The sequence below is a fragment of the Telmatherina bonti genome, assembly GCF_933228915.1.
Source record: "Telmatherina bonti genome assembly, chromosome: 21".
NCBI lineage: Eukaryota > Metazoa > Chordata > Actinopteri > Atheriniformes > Telmatherinidae > Telmatherina > Telmatherina bonti.
Genome location: NC_136630.1, coordinates 11776664 through 11790154, shown reverse-complemented (window position 1 = coordinate 11790154; position 13491 = coordinate 11776664). Strand labels below are relative to the sequence as shown.

Below are 13491 nucleotides of genomic sequence, written 5' to 3'. Positions count from 1 at the left end.
AATTCTCTGCACCTTTCTCTAGCTCTACTAGACAACCCAGTCACCATGGCAAACACTGGCATGCTCCCTATTGCTGTCTGTAAATATTTTTTTCCCTAGTGATTTTTGTGAATGGTTTTATCAAGAACTTGACATTTTGCCGTTTCTGTACAGAGCCCAACAGTTTAAGACCGGAGTGTGTAAATGCAGCCTTCATGGGCTGCTGTCCTGCAAGTCTTCATTGTTTACCTGCTCCAACACACCTGAACAACTTAACCTTTAACATTCACAAAGGCCAGAGAAAAATGTCTCTCTCTATGTTTTCCCTTTTGTTTTGTACAAGAATTAAAAAAAAGATTTTTAATTTTTTTATTTTTAGGAAATGGTTGAGATGTTAAAAAGAAGAATTTAACAGTAATAAAACAAGAGTGAAATGGTTGAAATTTGAAACAATAGTGTTTTAACAAACATGTTATACTATCCAAAACCATTTGGCAGAGATGGCTCAGCCAAGTTTAATTCAACAATTTTTGGAAGAAATCAAAGTCACTGCAAATTTATCTCTACCAAATGGTTGACCAGGACCTTATGAGGGTTAAGTGACTCCAATAACTTATGAAGTTCTGTCCTCCACACTGAAACACTGAAACCCTGCTAGATTGTGGGTGTTTGTGACCGAAACTGGTGACTCTGGCCTAAGATGAAGCTGTAAAGTTTCCACACAAACACATTTCTTCCAGGTTTGCTGGTGCTTTACCTTCCTCTGGTAAATAAATTGTGACCCCATTTCTTCTCTGGTTTTCCCTCGAATTTGTTTCGTGTATGAGGGAGGGAAGAGGGAAGATATTAGACTGTAGCAAGCAGCATTTTTTTTGTCTCTCACACACACACACACACACACATACATATATAATATATTCGTTTAAATCCCTTTTACAGATTAAAATAACTTTTTATAAAGAAACAAGAAAAGAAGATGTTTACCTTGAGATGATCCTTCACACCTGGCAGATGTAAAAATCAGGGGACTTGGTTTTTTTCTGTCTTGTTATTATATGAGGTTGACCTGGATACCAAGTAATACCTGCTTTAAAGGCTTGATTTGTAGAAATAATTTGTACTTTGCAAAGTAGTTGTTTGCAGGCTTTTTCCCAGTAAGGATTCTACTGTACTTCCTTTTTGTTTTCATACTTTGTTCCATTTTTACTGTCTCATTAAAACATGCATGGGGGGGGGGGGTAACTCTGTGTGTTGCTATTTTCACAACTCATATCCGTTGAGGAAGTTGTTCATTCTCAACTTTCAACTGTCCAGTCTTCTGCTTTCTGCACACTGTTTCTGCTTAAGACAAAAACTGCATCACACCTTATCCTATCATCCTCCTCCTCCTCATCTGTTTTGCTCAGTTGTATTGTTAAAAATATAACACGTGCTCTGTCCTTTCCACATTCTCCCAAGAAAAAGGAGGCGATCATCCATCGGAGACTTCCAGGGCTGTTCCTGAAGAACTCAAGCTGGCTGAGACTTGATTAACTGCAGGATCCAGAGAGCATCTCTCACCACTGGGGTGCAGACCTTAATCCACCATCTTCTGCTTCTGTACACATTCTTGCTGAAAAAAGTGACAACAATGTGACCACTGAAGTCGAACAGAACCATGTGACTCGCTATTATGGATCTGAAAATCAGCTGAGTCAACACTGAGTCAAAACTTTTCAGGTAAATCATCATCACAAACCTACATGCACACCAACACTTCACATACATGTATGCACTTGATATTGGTTGATTTTTTACACTAACAGATAAATAATATAAATGTCTTGGGGGTTTTTGGTGTCATTAAGGTTTTTTTTTTTTTTTTTTTCTCATTGTCAGATTTTTTTTATTTTGTTTATCAGAGTTCGACAGAGCGTTGCTGGCCATTCTGTGACTTCCTCATTTCAATATTCATAGCCTTGTCTTGCATAAACGACCAAGAAATGGGAAGTCGTACAGTGATGTGAAACGGTTGAGAGAACGGGCAGCTGGATAGGAATAGAAATGAATGCTACACACTACACAATGCTACAGAATACTCCAGTTGTTAGCCATGACTGTATTGCCAATATAAAAATCCAAGAAGTGAGTTGTGTTGACTGATGTTCATTTAAACTGGTAATTTTCATCCAAATTAAATCGACATGCACTGAGTACAGGCTTTTTACACAGAACAGAAAGCAAAACTCCTCTCCTCCATTACAACAGGCCTGTGCGGGACTTTTTTTTTCAGTTTCACTCCTTTAATGTACATGCCAACATTTTCAACAGTAATTCCAAGGATTTTGTCTCTTATCTTCAATTTTATGTATTCATCATGTTAGTGTCTTTGATGATTGTTTTTATGTCAGACTCAGTAAGCTTTGCTAAGTACTGTAGCTGGCATTCATTCATCCATTCAATCATTCATTGCAAGCTTTATACCCATAGCAGTGTTTAAACTACCATTTTTCTAAGGATCAAATGCGGAATCTGAAAATAAATGCCACTGTAATCCCATTTCCTGTAATGTTCAGTCTTTCTGTTCGTCATTAGAGCATAACCTAAGCATTATTTCACATTCTGTTTAGACTTGACTGACAGCAGTCAAAAGGCAATGATTCAGTTATATCCAAGAATAACTCATCTACCTGGTTGACAAATTATCTCAATATAGGGAGGAAGTTGTTGTGGAATTTTATCATCTGAGGATGATTCAGCTTCTTCTCCAAGTAACATCAGTTGTGACTGGAGACTTAGGCTGCAAGAAATATATTCTCCTTTTTGTTTTTTGTTTGTAAATTTTAGTCTACTTTTACCATCCAGTTTCGTACATTTTGTGAATGTTTTAAATATTTTCTCATTAGTACAACAATTTGGTTTGTACTTCAAAAGTATAAAGTTTGATAACCAGTTCTGGACTGACCTTTAAAGGGGTTAGAATTGTTGGGATAGAAGACACAAAGGTATAACCCTGTTATCAAAATTATGGAAGAAAAAAAGAAAGAAAGAGACGGAGAAATGGCTATATAAGATGCAGTCAGTGATTTTCAATTCAATTCAACTTTATTTGTATAGCGTCACTTCACAACAATGTTGTCACAGGGCACTTTACCTACACGAATCAACATACACATCATTTCGAGCCAATTCATACATATCCTATAATAGAAACCAACTGATTGCATCGAGTCATGACTTCGATCCAATCCCCCATCCTGAGCATACACGAGGCGACAGTAGGAAGAAAAAACAAAAAGTGATGCAGTCATTAATCCAAGTCACTGGGGCTGGAGCATGACATGCCAGATGTTGACCGCTGGGGTGGGTCTGATAAAATGCCCATCATTTTGAGTGGCATGCTTACCCCTAATCTATTTATTTGCTGTATTTAAAATCTCATCTAAGCTCTTCAACCTACATTTTGAGAACTGCAAGTTTTGATTGTGCATTCAGGCAAGCCCATTTGATTCTATACATAGTTGTTATAATGATTTAAAAATGACAAGTTAAAATATTTAATCAGACAATCTTATATGTTTGCAGCTGTTCTCCTTAAACCAGATTTTCTATTTGACATAATTTTACAAAAGCACTGTCACTGCATGCTCGCCATAGCACTGCCTGTGATGACTGGGTGATTTGAATAAATATAAACAAGCTGATGTAGCTATTGTGTTTGTATTTTACCCCTATTCCAGAATGTTAAATGAAAACGCCACAATGTAATGTTGCATCAGGTCTGAATGGCTTAAAGATTTCATAGCAAAAATCAGTACTTTTGACTTTTTCCTGTATTTAACTTAAGCAGTCCCCATCATTGTTCAGCACTTCAAATATTTTTGTTCCCACCTAGCTGTTCAGTTTAAAGACATGGGGAGGTGCATAAGAGGAGTGGAAAAATGGAAAACAATACCAGTGGTCTAACATGGAAGGTAAAAGAAAAGAGAGGATACGATCTGTGTGTGTGTTTCTCCTATAATGTGTGACTACTTTGTCTGTCCAGCTGGATCTGCATGTGTATGTATCTTATCCAGGGTGTTTGTCAGGAGTGTGTGGCTGTCTTGCTCCCATTTCCCCTTCTGGAGCAGAGCAGTACAGGAAGGCTGGCTGGTTGGCTGACTGCACAGGAAAGGAAACGGTCTCTATCAAACAGCAGATGGAGGACAGCATGTGCTTACACTGCAGAAACTCCTCATAAACTGAGGCGCACGTGCACATAGTCCTCTTTACCGGAGCTTTAATCAGGGGATGTGACCCAGAATATACATCTTAAATATCAGCTGTACAGGATCTGAAGTTTTATTGATTGTGGAAGATGAGGAATACTTTGACATTTGAAATAAACTTTTCAAATATTTTTTGTAATGGCAAGAGCTTTCTTGACTTTATGGTCACATAATATATACTTTATATGGAGTTAGGGAGGATTGTGGTGTTCAGCTTCAGGTTTTGTAAAGTGTGAACATTTCTTTCAAACAATGTCTAATATTTTTCCCTAAGCCCTGTCTGTCAGGCTGGTTAAATATTTCAGTTTAGCTCTGGCTAAACTCGCAGCTTGAGACTTTAGCACTTGTCTTTCCAGGCTGCAGGTCAAACATACTTGTCTTGCTGAGATTTGCTAATCATCAGTATGTCTTCAACTCCTCCCCTTTCCGCAGTTCTGCTCAAATGTCCCTGATTTCTAATGACCAATCATACCTCTTTGTCCCTGTCAAGAGCTATTTCCAACAGAAGAAGTTCTTCCCTGCATACAAGCGACTCTGACACAACTTTTGTGCGGCAGCTTATGAACACTGGATGTTCCACTTCCTTTTTCCACAATGAAAGCGAGCTCTCCTAGAGGCCTCCGACTTAGGCCAGTCATTTGCTGTCTGGGTGTGAGTGTGTGTGTTTTTTTTCTCATCCATGTAACAAGCCTGCTTAGGAGGGAGGACAATGAGGCTCTATAGCGCTGTGGTGCCCACGGCCTCCCATAATGACTCATGTTCCTGTAGAATTCAGACGCAGACCAAACCACAGGGTTATACAATGTTAATCAACAAAGTACTGCTTATAATGTGCTCGGCAGGGGCTGTGATCCTGCAAAAGAGGATTTTGAAAAATGTTACGTTGAGGTTGGGTTTGTGTAATTACTGTGCTCCCACATCTACTAAGGAATGCAGTTGTTCCAATCAGCTATGATGGCACCTCCTCTGCTGCAAATGTGGTTCTCTGTTTTTGTTTTGTTTTTCTATTTGTTTGTCAAACCTGCCATTGCTAGGAGCGAAATAAGAAAGAATTAGGGTGTTGTTATTCTTGAAACACAACTATATAGGACTAGTTTTGCTATGGCAACTGAAAGTGTGCAACAGTGAAGTCTCGTTTCCCCTGCAGACAATCTGGGAACATGTCACAAACCAGAAGACAGTCATTAAAGTGCTTTCAAAGAGAGAAGGGTTTTACGGTGTGCGCGTGCACTGGGCAGACATGTCTGCAGAGCTGCAGAGGCAGGCACCTCATCTTCACAGCATGGACTCTTATCCCCTCTGGTCCCCTCATCTCTTCCTCTCCTCCTCCTCTCTTTTTCTCCCCCAGAATCAAGTGGCTTTTTGTTCTCCCGTAGTGGTGCTTATCGCTTGTTTCTCCATCGCCACCCTCCCCTTCCTTCTCTCTGGTAATGGAAGGATATTTTAAGGATCGATCTTGTCTTCACTGCGCAGATCCCACAAATGTATGATTTCTGTGAGAATCAGGTCTCAGTTTAACCCCAACCGTCGATGTTAAATAAATCTCAAACAGAAAATCCTCTGGACTGTCATGATTACAGGCACTGACACTGCAGTTTGCGTTAATTTAGTATTGTAAAAGAGGGGGTTTGTTTGTTTGTCCCACAGGATTTCTCAATTGCCTGTTATTCCTGTACTTGGTAAACAGAAAGATGAGCCGTACATTCTCCAGGGAGACAGTCTGGTTGGTTTATAATGCAGTCTGAAATTATACTTCCAGATGGCTGCTGGATAGCTGTTGTGCGTATAACTATATTTTCATCTGTGTGATCAATTTTATTGACCATAAAAGTTTATCCAAATAACCTCAAAACAAATTTATGGTTGGTTGAAGAGAGTATTATACCCAGAATACTGCTAATGTGTTTATTGTTTTTGACTTACTCTAATGCGTTGGCTGAATTTCTGCTTGTAATTTGAGAGATTGTGGTTTCTCCATGGGGAAACACTGCCTTTCTGACAGATACTTTCCATGTATCAGCAAAAGTGACAAGACTTAAAACTGCATGACTTTTTTGTGGGGTATCGATGCATGATATGACTGTTGATCGGCAAGAAGTCTCACCTGTCGATTGTTGAAATAAAAAAAAAAAAAGGTAATGGATGCATTGCTGTGGTGTTTTTGACTGATTTAAAGGCAGATTCATTTAATCTCTCTATGATAAACACAAGTCAATTTTCTTATCTGCTTCACAGTGTGACCCTTTGTCAACATGATTTTATTCAACTTTTTGTAACTGCTGTCCACTGGAATTACTAATAAATAGTTCAATCAGATAAAAATCTATGCAATCTTTAGCTTTCAGTCTGTAGTCATAATGGACAAAATAAAAACCTAAACGAAACAATTTCAAGAAAAATGGCTTAATATGAGCCTTTATGTGTCCTCCTCAAATGCCATAGACTTTTATGCATCCATCCTTTTCTTCTTCTTTCTTTCTCAATTTTATTTTCAGCTACTGCCTGTTTATTACAATTTGGAGGCATTCGCACACTGCTGGGCGATAATGAGAAGTGTCCTATTAGCTGTTTCATCATTTTGAGCCCAGGTGCCGCGTATCACCCTTGCTATCGATGGCTCTGAATCCAGCCCATAATTGCTCTGCCTCTGAGTAATTGAAAAAGGGGATGAGGTAAATCCCAGAAGTGTCAGGAGGGGTGAAAGATGGGTGCTGCGATGTTCTGTGTTGTCAGATGGGGTGGTGCAGGGGACAAGGATGACATGATGAAACCCTCACTGGAAATTAATACCCCCCCCCCCCCCCCCCCCCCCCCCCCCCTCCAAAACAGGCTCAGACACATCTTAACTGTGAATTCTTTAAGACTGATTCTAATTCATGTCCAGTGACTAAATACATGGATCCTAAATGTTTAAAACATCTTTTTTTTTTGCAATTTTATAAAATATTTATTGGCAGGGTGCTCATGTTTATGACACACACAGACACTCCTGCAATCACAAAAGCTGCAAAGAGCGGATCAAGTGAAAGTCCTGATTTGACGTTAGCTAGTGTGACTATACTTTCTAATTATTATAAACACTAAAGACATTATGTTATATGCCAAATGAGAGCTGCTTAAAATGTTATGACTGGAATGTTCTTAAGAGGATTATGCATAATCACTGGTCATCTTATGTGGTGTTATTTTTAACTCATATCCAGCGGATAAAAGCCGATATTTAGAGCTATGCTCTAATGGCTGTGCTTTCAGGGTCACACACAGTAGCAATGGTATCTCAGTCAACAGGATGTTGTGGCGTGAACCTGGCAACCATTTAAGCCTTTTCCCCGGCTATAAGCCAACTGGTTGTTCTCGTTGATATTTTATCAAGTAAACGTTTCTCCGCTGCATTCATACCTAACATCAGCATAAAGTATGCAAGGGCACGCACTTTTTTCTCATACACTGACTGAGCTAGGAGCTCCCTGGGAGATGCTATATTTGTTCACACAGAGGTGGTGGGCTGACACTGCGGAGCAGTTGCAGCAGGTCCCCAAGGTCATTACCACTGCCACAGAGTCTGGGCGCCCGGGGAAGGAGGCAAAAATTGATTAATGACGATGCTTGGAGCACAGGAGCGGAGGAACCAGCAAGGGAGCAGTGTTACAGTAAAAATGGTGCTAAAGATAGTTTGAACTACCGCAAATGTGACCCAGTATTTCTCTTAACAATGATGATAGTCTTACATGGAACTTTTAAGACTAACACAGCTGTCTTTGTTTTTTTTTTAAGGAATTCAATTAACACACAAATTATGTGGATGTTTAGCACATATTTTATTACATAAGCAGTGTGTTATTTCAGGCAGTATCTTAATATTTTGTTTTTTCAGTCAGGAGTCACTCCTCACATATGTTTGAAGGTCAAAGATCCTGCTTTAACAGGACTAAAGTCACCATATGCAAATTTTTCATCCTTTGTTAAATGTCGCTTTGAAATTATGTCATGCTTACACTGTTTACACGAACATGCAGACTCCAGATCTGTTGTTAAAAAAAAAAATGCAAACACAAGCATGCCTATGTCTCTTTTTGGTAATAATCTGTGTTGCATTGGATTAGGTTGAGGATCTATGTTGCAAATTTTCTTTAATGAGGAGAAAAGATGATCCTGCCTGGAAAAATGCTGCATATGAATTTCAAAATACTTAACAGATTGTATGCAGCTGCTCAAAGCTTTCCTAACTGCAAGTCTTTTAGCTTTTCAGACAGGTACTGGTACAGATGACATGTCAGATATAAACGATCCCAACACTTGTAGGAGCAGATTGACCGGACACTCGCTGTTGTTGTGCTCTTCTTCTCGTATTAATCGCTGGTTGTTATCTGCAGTCAAAGCACCCTGATGGTGTGTTTGTGCTTGAATGGTGATCTCATTTGGACACCCAGTAAGTTGGGTTAATTACACGGTTACAGTAGGATGGACACAATTTAGCATAAACCTTTTGGCAGTAGTGCAATCTGCTCCCTGTTGCTTTCAGCTTGAGCAGCAAGCTAACACATCACAGATGACATTCTGAATAATTTTCTTTTTAGTAAAACCAATGACTTTACGGTAACTTGGTTGCTGATGGTGATGCTGAACGTGTAGTGTGATATCCTAAACTTTTTGTCATTGCTTGTAATCATAATTTGACCTTAAATGATGCATTAGGCAACTTTACGATGCGTTCTGTACTCTGTTGATGTTATCTGTTCTGTATCTTTCTGGAGGTATCTCTGAGCAGCAGTGTCCCGATGCTCAGACACTATATCATACCACTGTTTCATCTGGGATGCAGCAAAACGTTGCACCTGAGTTTGGCTTCACGCAGCTCATCCCATGCAAGTTAACATGTAAACACGCTGGCTGTTTTAAATGCGCACTGTTTTGAATGTGCACAGCAAAGAAAAAACCAGGAAGACATTATTAGGGAAGGAGAGGAAAATAGAGAAAAGACAGAACAAGAGATGAGACCAGAGGCTCTTTTACTGGCTGGAGAGAGCTCACAGTACAGGTAGGGTGGGAGATGGATGCTGATGCAGGCGCATCACCTAGAAAATTGCAAAGGTTCTGTGTCTTTAAACCAGTTGCTAAGTATGCATAAAAAGATATGTGACGTTCCACAATGTTAAAGAAGTGAGAAGATTGTTCATTTTCATATTTGATATCATTAACTGGCTGCAACAGGTGGAGACAGCCGTGCCCTGCAGTTTCATTTGATAGGATTAACACATGCAAAGATTATTGGAACTAAAACTATGAATTATGCATGCCATATTTAAAAGAGAATAAGAAAAAATGTAATGATGTGTTTGGAAAGGACAAGCCTTAACTACTTGTCCAACTAGGTTGCATTACATGTCAAGCAGTTCACATCTGTGTGAACAGATGGACGCCCAGCACCATTTCCTCAGTCAAGACTGTGAATGCACTGTCCTTTAAATAGCTAACCCAGCCTGGGTTGACACACTGTAGCTCCCGGAAGACTGTGAGCATGTGAACATAAATGTGGTACAAGACTATGCTATTCAAATAGATAGTATACTTGTTGAACTGAAATTTAAAACTTGATTTTGTGTTTATTTATTTTTCTTTTGGAGGGTTTAATGAGAAACTAGATGTGACATAAATTATGTTTGGCACATCTTTCAGGTTGTATTTCAATGATGACGGGATTATCAAGAGGCTGAAAAATGTGTCAAACTTAAAAAAATAACTCCGTGACTCTCACACAATAATTCAGCTTTCAAAGATATTTATACTGTTGTATCATCATTGCAAATGACCAACCAGAGGACATACATCCTTTGTTAAAGTCTGTACTGTTGTTCAATGGAAGAGCACACAATGACAACACACAGACACACACACACACACACAAAAACCCCCACTATAACCTCCATTGAACTTGTTTTGCACCTTTTTGCCATGGTAATGTGTCATAAATATTTAAAAAAATAAATAAATAAAAAATTTACACATCTGCATAATGCATTATGGTTATGCAGCCAGACCATGACTCAAATGTTTCTTGCAATTTTGCAGAATGACAACATTGTCTCTACTGATCGCAGGCCAGTCTGTGATACCACAAAAGTAAGTGAGAAAGTAGCTAAAAAGAGTCACATTCTATGTTGTGGCTGTTATGTGGATAACTAAGTGTACCTGAAATAACAGGACTACATACAGAACACTGATGTGACCACACTAAATGAAGGGTTTTCAGGCTCCCCAAGAAACCTTTTAAATTAATGTCTTAATAGGTATGGTAGGTGTTTGGTTTGAAACAGCACAAAGTGCAGATCGCAGGTGAATTTGAGTGAATTCTCCCACCTAATTATTACTATACCTAGTTGTTACTATAGCAACATATATATATATTGTCAAGCAGATTTATCTCAAACATGTTCAACACACTCAAGATAACTCCACAGAACATAATAAGAAACTGTGGTGGAAAGATTTTAGGTTTGAAGATCGATGATCAAATTTGACATTCTGTTCTTTAAAGGGGTGCTATTATGGCATTTGGAGTTTTCTGAGCTTTCTACAGTGTTACAGGGTTGAATCCTCATCAGACATGTGAACAGCACTGTTTTTTATCACCTAAACGCATGTTTGAGTTTGAGTTTGAGTTCCAGCACTCTCTCCGTTCGGTTTCCATGGCGACGAAAAACGTGTCGTTTTAGAGAGTTTTTTCCACCTGGAAATCCTTGTGACGTCCCGGGGGATAAGGTTCGGTGATTGGTTACCTTCTACTGGTTAACAAGGGCATGTACAAATACATCAGGCGGGTGGAAAACGTCGGATAAAGTTATTTCCAACGATGGCTGGTGAGTTTACCAAAGAGAGACATCCTGCTGCATTCGTTTCTGTGGGTTGCTGTTTTCCACTTTGTTTTCAGGGTCTGATTCAGGTTCCAACATGTAGGGCTGTATGCTATGTGTTGACATTGTATTTTGTTTTTTTATTGAGTTCATATTAGCCTAATCGTTCTGTTTATGAGATGTTACAATGACGGCGAAAGCAGTTGCGGTGCGCGCTCCCGATGTAGTGCAGTGGCGGGAGGCGGGGCTTAATGCGGAAGAGTCTCAATCCACTCGTTTTGCCCACAGGCTGATCTGACAGCCTACGGAGAGGGTCGGTCTGAAGCAAATAAAGCAATTGGTGACAATAACTCGATCAATCCCAGCCCTTCTAGGCTCAGAAATAAAAATAAATTAGCCTGAAATGCACATAATAGTTCCACTTTAAAAACATTGTCCATTCTTGCCAGTAAAATGATCAGAGAAGCACGAGATAACAGGTTGCACCGTACCCCGTTACTGAGAAGCAAGATAAAGTTTCCTCTCTGCCAAAGTGCAAATAAAGACTTGGGTACGTACCCATGCTTTTCACCTGTGTAAAAATTCAGAGCTTTTGGGAGGATGAGGTCAAGTAAACGTTATTGATTATAACTTGTAATTATCCTTTGTCCTTAGCAGCTGATGAAACTAATATGGAAAATAAATCCAGTTGTAAAATGATAAAAATGTTGCATGTTTTAAGTAATCATTAATTACAGAATGTCCAACAGTTAACAGTTAACCCCCACTCGAGGACTGGTATGTAGAAATAACCAAAATCTTTCCCCCAAACTGACATTTTTTCTTGCATGACAAAATAGAAAAGTTATCTTAAATTTGGAACCCAGTTCAAGACTCACTGCATCGGGACTTGGTCAGTTCAGAACTCACTGGATCTCCTGGGACTTGGTGGAATGCATATTGATCCGGTCTCCCACCAGTCGTGAAAGCCAACTTTGAATATTTGCCAAGATATGCAAAGTTTTAAGAAGGAACCCTTAGCAGCTGGAGGTTACACATGGTACTGTTCTAACAAAGGTGTCTTGTCATGAGAAGATTATTATTATTATTAGCATCTGAGCCTCAGTTTCTCTCTGAAGCATTCAGAGAAATGACACACATTCAAGCGGGTTTGTTTTGGTAATCTTTTGGTTCATTTTTTTCACCGAACTTTTGTATAGGTGAACGTTTGTATGCAAAATCCTGTGAGGTTTTCTCACCTACATGATAATGTTTGCTTTGATATGTATCTGCAGGGCAGTCCGGTAATTTTTTTACCAAATTTATTGTAATATAAAGTAGCAATTGATCAATTTTGGGTAGAAACAAGAAGGTCGCAAATGACAAAATGTTCAAAAGGTGACAAAAACATTGTTTTTACTTTCCTTTCATAAACCATGATGAAACTGCAGAAAATGAATGGATGGATGGCAGTTTGTTACAAACCTTGTGGCGCAAAGGATAAGTTCTTCTTTTGTTCTCAGAAAGGCATTTCTCCTCCTTGCTGTATTCACTAGAACAGAACGACTTTGTGCCCAGAAAAACTGAGTGGAATTGACAGTGCAGGGAACACTTTGTTTTTTTTGTCAGAGGCAAAGACTGACAATTTCCCTGCCTTATCTTCTAAATGTAACAAGCTTGTCCCTTCTGATGATTCAGTCCTTTAGTTTGGTAGCAAGCAAAGCTGGAAAGATATCATTGTCACTTCCGTGTGTGTGTTTTGTTTTTTAATTGAGAAAATGACAGAGCAGAGAAGCAAACCATAGGGAAAACACAAGCCTGCAGAGAGGAATTGCTCATCCTCCAAAATGATACGTTGTCAAGTAAAACATTTTTCATTGTTTTGATTTGGTGCTGAAGTCACCATATGTTGTCCCTTTTATGTTTGGACTGAAAATAAAGAAGCAAAGATGACTTCTGTTGTGGCGTGGTTGTATGCCGCAATGCCCTTCTGCAAAAAAGTGATATGCTGATTATCTGTGCATGCCCACATTATTGTTTACCTGCTGTGAGATGTGCAGGTATGCAGAGGAGGTGGGCTGTAAGCATCGCAGGCAGAGCTGTGACTCACACTCTGCGTGCCAAATGCTGGAGCATTCTGTGAACTAATCAGAGCTGCTATCAAACAAAAACAATGTGGACAAAAATATGTACTGAGTGTCACAAGTGTAAAACTGTATGACTGATTAAAGCCAGTTCTTTATTCACACAATTCTTGAAAGGTTCATTATATCTTGTTGGTTGGTAGGATTTTCTACCCTTTTGGGTCATTACAGTGTGAAAAGGTCTTCAACCAAAAACTGCAACAAAGCACAGGTGATTTCTTTTTTCTTTCACTTTTTTTGCTCATATCTTTAAATATACTTCAGCCCTGATCAAAATGACCAAATATGTTA

General features: G+C 39.1%; 1 protein-coding gene across 1 annotated transcript in view; it reads left to right on the top strand.

Annotated features, from left to right (window-relative positions):
• Positions 1-13491, top strand: part of ptprea (protein tyrosine phosphatase receptor type Ea) — a 37750-nt gene that overhangs the window by 7260 nt on the left and 16999 nt on the right. The window contains exon 2 of the mRNA XM_079260830.1: positions 1438-1698. The gene's annotated coding sequence lies outside the window, so the exon portion shown is untranslated. The remainder of the gene's footprint in view (positions 1-1437; positions 1699-13491) is intronic.